The 7,500-nt window shown below is 47.8% G+C and overlaps 1 protein-coding gene across 1 annotated transcript in view; it reads right to left on the bottom strand.

Moving 5' to 3' along the window:
* The window catches only part of LOC121557545 (glutamate receptor ionotropic, NMDA 2A-like), a gene marked incomplete at its 5' end in the record, with an annotated part of 72,405 nt that overhangs the window by 52,974 nt on the left and 11,931 nt on the right, over nucleotides 1–7,500 (bottom strand).

Below are 7,500 nucleotides of genomic sequence, written 5' to 3'. Positions count from 1 at the left end.
ACGCACAGGGACACAAGGTTACATGGTTGGACACACATAAACACACACACACACACATACATACGCTATAAAACGATCACACACACACACACATACAGAGCCTTCAGATAGTATTAATACCCCTTGACTATTCCCTATTCCACATGTTTTTGTGTTCCAGCCTGAATTCAAAATGGATTAACTAGATTTTTTTCTCACCCATCTACACACAATACCCCCATAGTGACAAAGTGAAAACATGTTTTTAGAAATGTTTGCAAATTTATTGAAAATTAAATATCTCATTTCCATAAGTATTCACACCCCTGAGTCAATACATGGTAGAATCACCTTTGGCAGCGATTACAGCTGTGAGTCTTTCTGGGTAAGTCTCTAAGAGCTTTCCACACCTGGATTGTACAATATTTGCACATTACTCTTTAAAAAAACAAATTCAAGCTCTGTTAAGTTTGTTGTTCGATCATTGCTAGACAGCCATTTTCAAGTCTTGCCATAGATTTTCAAGTCGATTTAAGTTAAGTTCAAACTGTAACTAGGCCACTCAGGAACATTCAATGTTGTCTTGGTAAGCAACTCCAGTGTATATTGGCCTTGTGTTTTAGGTTATTGTCCTGCTGAAAGATTAATTCATCTCCCAGTGTCTGGTGGAAAGCAGACTGAACCAGGTTTTCCTCTAGGATTTTGCTTGTGCTTAGCTCCATTCTGTTTCTTTTCCATCCTGCAAAACTCCCCCAGGCCTTAACGATTACAAGCATACCTATACCATGATGTATCCACCACTATGCTTGAAAATATGACGAGTGGTACTCAGTAATGTGTTGTATTGGATTTGCCTCAAACATAACACTTTCTATCTAGGACAAAACATGTTTTTTTTTTTGCAGTATTACTTTAGTGCCTTGTTGCAAACCGAATGCATGTTTTGGAATGTTTTGTATTCTGTACAGGCTTCCTTCTTTTCACTCTGTCAATTAGGTTAGTGTTGTGGAGTAACTACAATGTTGTTGATCCATCCTCAGTTTTCTCCTTTCACAGCCATTAAACTCTGTAACTGTTTTAACGTCACCATTGGACTTTAAAACATGTTGAAATCCCTAAGCCTCATTGTGAAATCCCTAAGCGGTTTCCTTCCTCTCCGGCAACTAAGTTAGGAAGGACGCCTGTATCTTTGTAGTGACTGGTTGTAATGATACACCACCCAAAGTGTAATTAATAACTTCACCATGATCAGCTCAAACGGATATTCAATGTCTGATTTTTTATTTTTACCCATCTACTAATAGGTGCCCTTCTTTGTGAGTCATTGGAAAACCTCCCTGGTCTTTGTGGTTGAATTTGTGTTTGAAATTCACTGCTGGACTGAGGACCTTACAGATAATTGTATATGTGGTATACAGAGATGAGATAGTCATTCAAAAATCATGTTAAACACTATTATTGGACACAGAGAGTTCATGCAACTTATTATGTGACTTGTTAAGCACATTTCTACTCCTGAACTTATTTAGGCTTGCCATAACATTTACATTTTAGTCATTTAGCAGACGCTCTTATCCAGAGCGACTTACAGTTAGTGAGTGCATACATTATTTTTTTCATACTGCCCCCCCATGGGAATCGAACCCACAACCCTGGCATTGCAAACGCCATCCCTGCCGGCCAAACCCTGGACGACGCTGGGCCAATTGTGTGCCGCCCCATGTCTCCCGGTCGCAGCCGGCTACGACAGAGCCTGGATTTGAACCAGGATCTCTAGTGGCACAGTTAGCACTGCGCCACTCGGGAGGTAACAAAGGGGGTGAATACTTATTGACTCAAGACATTTCAGCTTCTCATTTTTAATTAAATTTGTAAACATGTCTTTAAACATAATTCCACTTTGACATTATGGGGTATTTGTGTGTAGGCCAGTGACACAACATCTCAATGTAATCCATTTTGAATTCAGGCTGTTAGTAACACAGTGAAATGTGTAAAAAGTTAAGTGGTGTGAATACTTTCTGAAAGCACTGTACCTATAAAAACACACATAAATATATAATATATATTTATAATATATAAAAAAATATAGCTAAAATGTGGAAAAAAATAGAAAAAGGCAAGAGGCACAAAGTTTAAAGTTTACATTTGACATTTGAGTCATTTTACTGTTTACTGATCATTCAGGCCCAACTTGTGGTAGCAGCGCTGCCCCACTTATTGAAGACTTAAAAGATATATTTAAAACAGACAGGATCACTGGCCTACTTACACTACAGCACACTCGAGGTTGACACAGGACGGAAAATTCCTGGCTCGTCCTGTCAAATTTTGTTTTCCTGTGCTGTACTGATCCGGCAACAAGTTCTACAACCCCAGAAACTTTCCTGTCCCCTTTCTGATAAAAAAAATCACTCCCGTGCTCATTTTTTTTTTCTCTCGCAGAAATATGTTTATGGCTATTGTGTTTGTTTAGTCATGCAATATGCGACTGTGATATGTGTTTGTCCCACTTATTTTAGTTAAATACACTGACTTTAGGTCTAAATCGCTTTGGTAAGATACTAATATTTACTCCCGAGTGGCGCAGTGGTCTAAGGCACTGCATCGCAGTGCTAACTGTGCCACTAGAGATCCTGGTTCGAATCCAGGCTCTGTCGCAGCCGGCCGCGACAGGGAGACTCATGGGGAGGTGCACAATTGGCCCAGGGTAGGGGAGGGAATGGCCGGCAGGGATGTAGCTCAGTTGGTGGAGCATGGTGTTTGCAACGCCAGGGTTGTGGGTTCAATTCCCACGGGGGGCCAGTATAAAAAAATATATATTCACTAACTGTAAGTCGCTCTGTATAAGAGCGTCTGCCAAATGACAAAAAAATAAAAAATAAAAATAAAGTAAGAGCATATTCTAAATGACCTATATGTAGATGGATAAGGATGGAGGATGAGGACAAAGACCCCAGCAGGAAGTTCTGCTCAGCACAGCACCGCCATAAATAAATGTACATATTACTTCAACTACCTCAACTAGCCGGTGCCCCCCGCGCATTGACTCTGCACCGGTACCCCCCTGTATATATAGCCTCCCTACTGTTATTTTATTTTACTTCTGCTCTTTTTTCTCTCAACATTTTTTTTGTTGATGTTTTATTTTTATTTTTTGTTAAAAAAATAAATGCACTGTTGGTTAAGGGCTTGTAAGTAAGCATTTCACTCTAATGTCTGCACCTGTTGTATTCGGCGCATGTGACCAATACAAATTTGATTTGATTTGAATCTGTAGCCTACAGCTGAGCACTGAAGCACATACACAGAGCATTATTCGGAAAATATTCAGACCCCTTGTCTTTGTCCACATTTTGTTTACGTTACAGCCTTATTCTAAAATGGATTCAAATACATGCAGAAATCAATCTGTTGTTTATTTCACTCTTCACCTCAGATGGCTTGGGGTTTAGTTCAAAACAGGAACATTTGGGCTTGTTAGGAGTCGAGCGGCTTAAAGACGCGTGTCCTCCTCTCCTATTTGATTCAACCGCAGCATTTTTTTTACAAAGCCGTGTACTCGCTTCCTTTCCTTGTCAAGGACAACTCCATCAATGTTACTAAAACATCGCTCTTTCCTTGGCAAGGTTAGTTATGGGTCCTCGGGCTGCAACAAGACATTGCAATTCAATTGAAGGCTTCATCATTTAGCCCTACTGACCTAGGTTGGCATCTGACACTGAGGTAGCCTAGTGACTGGTATCAACTGGAGCGAGAGGCGAGAGTCACTGAGGTAGCCTAGTGACTGGTATCAACTGGAGCGAGGCGAGAGTCACTGAGGTAGCCTAGTGACTGGTATCAACTGGAGCGAGGCGAGAGTCACTGAGGTAGCCTAGTGACTGGTATCAACTGGAGCGAGGCGAGAGTCACTGAGGTAGCCTAGTGACTGGTATCAACTGGAGCGAGGCGAGAGTCACTGAGGTAGCCTAGTGACTGGTATCAACTGGAGCGAGGCGAGAGTCACTGAGGCAGCCTAGTGACTGGTATCAACTGGAGCCGAGGCGAGAGTCACTGAGGTAGCCTAGTGACTGGTATCAACTGGAGCGAGGCGAGAGTCACTGAGGTAGCCCTAGTGACTGGTATCAACTGGAGCGAGGCGAGAGTCACTGAGGTAGCCTAGTGACTGGTATCAACTGGAACGAGGCGAGAGTCACTGAGGTAGCCTAGTGACTGGTATCCAACTGGAGAGAGGCGAGAGTCACTGAGGTAGCCTAGTGACTGGTATCAACTGGAGCGAGGCGAGAGTCACTGGAGGTAGCCTAGTGACTGGTATCAACTGGAGCGAGGCGAGAGTCACTGAGGTAGCCTAGTGACTGGTATCAACTGGAGCGAGGCGAGAGTCACTGAGGTAGCCTAGTGACTGGTATCAACTGGAGAGAGGCGAGAGTCACTGAGGTAGCCTAGTGACTGGTATCAACTGGAGCGGCGAGAGTCACTGAGGCAGCCTAGTGACTGGTATCAACTGGAGCGAGGCGAGAGTCACTGAGGCAGCCTAGTGACTGGTATCAACTGGAGGCGAGGCGAGAGTCACTGAGGTAGCCTAGTGACTGGTATCAACTGGAGCGAGGCGAGAGTCACTGAGGTAGCCTAGTGACTGGTATCAACTGGAAGAGGCGAGAGTCACTGAGGTAGCCTAGTGACTGGTATCAACTGGAGCGAGGCGAGTCACTGAGGTAGCCTAGTGACTGGTATCAACTGGAGCGAGGCGAGAGTCACTGAGGTAGCCTAGTGACTGGTATCAACTGGAGCGAGCGGCAGAGTCACTGAGGTAGCCTAGTGACTGGTATCAACTGGAGCGAGAGGCGAGAGTCACTGAGTGTAGCCTAGTGACTGGTATCAACTGGAGCGAGGCAGAGTCACTGAGGTAGCCTAGTGACTGGTATCAACTGGAGCGAGGCGAGAGTCACTGAGGTAGCCTAGTGACTGGTATCAACTGGAGCGAGGCGAAAGTCACTGAGGTAGCCTAGTGACTGGTATCAACTGGAGCGAGGCGGAGTCACTGAGGTAGCCTAGTGACTGGTATCAACTGGAGCGAGGCGAGAGTCACTGAGGTAGCCTAGTGACTGGTATCAACTGGAGCGAGGCGAGAGTCACTGAGGTAGCCTAGTGACTGGTATCAACTGGAGCGAGGCGAGAGTCACTGAGGTAGCCTAGTGACTGGTATCAACTGGAGCGAGGCGAGAGTCACTGAGGTAGCCTAGTGACTGGTATCAACTGGAGCGAGGCGAGAGTCACTGAGGTAAGCCTAGTGACTGGTATCAACTGGAGCGAGGCGAGAGTCACTGAGGTAGCCTAGTGACTGGTATCAACTGGAGCGAGGCGAGAGTCACTGAGGTAGCCTAGTGACTGGTATCAACTGGAGCGAGGCGAGAGTCACTGAGGTAGCCTAGTGACTGGTATCAACTGGAGCGAGGCGAGAGTCACTGAGAGTAGCCAGTGACTGGTATCAACTGGAGCGAGGCGAAGTCACTGAGGTAGCACTAGTGACATCAACTGGGAGGCGAGAGTCACTGAGGTAGCCGTGACTGTCAGCTGGAGGCGAGGCGAGAGTCACTGAGGTAGCCTAGTGACTGGTATCAACTGGAGCGAGGCGAGAGTCACTGAGGTAGCCTAGTGACTGGTATCAACTGGAGCGAGGCGAGAGTCACTGAGGTAGCCTAGTGACTGGTATCAACTGGAGCGAGGCGAGAGTCACTGAGGTAGCCTAGTGACTGGTATCAACTGGAGCGAGGCGAGAGTCACTGAGGTAGCCTAGTGACTGGCATCAACTGGAGCGAGGCGAGAGTCACTGAGGTAGCCTAGTGACTGGTATCAACTGAGCGAGGCGAGAGTCACTGAGGTAGCCTAGTGGACTGGTATCAACTGGAGCGAGGCGAGAGTCACTGAGGTAGCCTAGTGACTGGTATCAACTGGAGCGAGGCGAAAGTCACTGAGGTAGCCTAGTGACTGGTATCCAACTGAGCGAGGCAGAGTCACTGAGGTTAGCCTGTGACTGGTATTAACTGGAGCGAGGCGAGGAGTCACTGAGGTAGCCTAGTGACTGGTATCAACTGAGCGAGGCGAGAGTCACTGAGGTAGCCTAGTGACTGGTATCAACTGAGCGAGCGGCGAGTCACTGAGTAGCCTAGTGACTGGTATCCAACTGGAGCGAGGCGAGAGTCACTGAGGTAGCCTAGTGACTGGTATCAACTGGAGCGAGGCGAGAGTCACTGAGGTAGCCTAGTGACTGGTATCAACTGGAGCGAGGCGAGAGTCACTGAGGTAGCCTAGTGACTGGTATCAACTGGAGCGAGGAAAGCGAGAGTCACTGAGGTAGCCTAGTGACTGGTATCCAACTGGAGCGAGGCGAGAGTCACTGAGGTAGCCTAGTGACTGGTATCAACTGGAGCGAGGCGGAGTCACTGAGGTAGCCTAGTGACTGGTATCAACTGAGCGAGGCGAGAGTCACTGAGGTAGCCTAGTGACTGGTATCAACTGGAGCGAGGCGAGAGTCACTGAGGTAGCCTAGTGACTGGTATCAACTGGAGCGAGGCGAGAGTCACTGAGGCAGCCTAGTGACTGGTATCAACTGGAGCGAGGCGAGAGTCACTGAGGTAGCCTAGTGACTGGTATCAACTGGAGGAGGCGAGAGTCACTGAGGTAGCCTAGTGACTGGTATCAACTGGAGCGAGGCGAGAGTCACTGAGGCAGCCTAGTGACTGGTATCCAACTGGAGCAGAGGCGAGAGTCACTGAGGTAGCCTAGTGGACTGGTATCCAACTGGAGCGAGGCGAGAGTCACTGAGGCAGCCTAGTGACTGGTATCCAACTGGAGCGAGGCGAGAGTCACTGAGGTAGCCTAGTGACTGGTATCAACTGAGCGAGGCAGAGTCACTGAGGTAGCCTAGTGACTGGTATCAACTGGAGCGAGGCGAGAGTCACTGAGGTAGCCTAGTGACTGGTATCAACTGGAGCGAGGCGAGAGTCACTGAGGTAGCCTAGTGACTGGTATCAACTGAGCGAGGCGAGAGTCACTGAGGTAGCCTAGTGACTGGTATCAACTGGAGCGAGGCGAGAGTCACTGAGGTAGCCTAGTGACTGGTATCAACTGGAGCGAGGCGAGAGTCACTGAGGTAGCCTAGTGACTGGTATCAACTGGAGCGAGGCGAGAGTCACTGAGGTGCCTAGTGACTGGTATCAACTGGAGCGAGGCGAGAGTCACTGAGGCAGCCTAGTGACTGGTATCAACTGAGCGAGGCGAGAGTCACTGAGGTAGCCTAGTGACTGGTATCAACTGGAGCAGAGGCCAGAGTCACTGAGGTAGCCCTAGTGACTGGTATCAACTGGAGCGAGTCGAGAGTCACTGAGGTAGCCTAGTGACTGGTATCAACTGGAGCGAGGCGAGCTGAGGTAGCCCAGTGACTGGTCAACTGACGGCAGAGTCACTGAGGTAGCCTAGTGACTGGTATCAACTGAAGCGAGGCGAGAGTCACTGAGGTAG

Source organism: Coregonus clupeaformis, chromosome 6, assembly GCF_020615455.1.
Source record: "Coregonus clupeaformis isolate EN_2021a chromosome 6, ASM2061545v1, whole genome shotgun sequence".
Lineage (NCBI taxonomy): Eukaryota > Metazoa > Chordata > Actinopteri > Salmoniformes > Salmonidae > Coregonus > Coregonus clupeaformis.
This window is presented reverse-complemented; position numbering and strand designations above follow the sequence as displayed.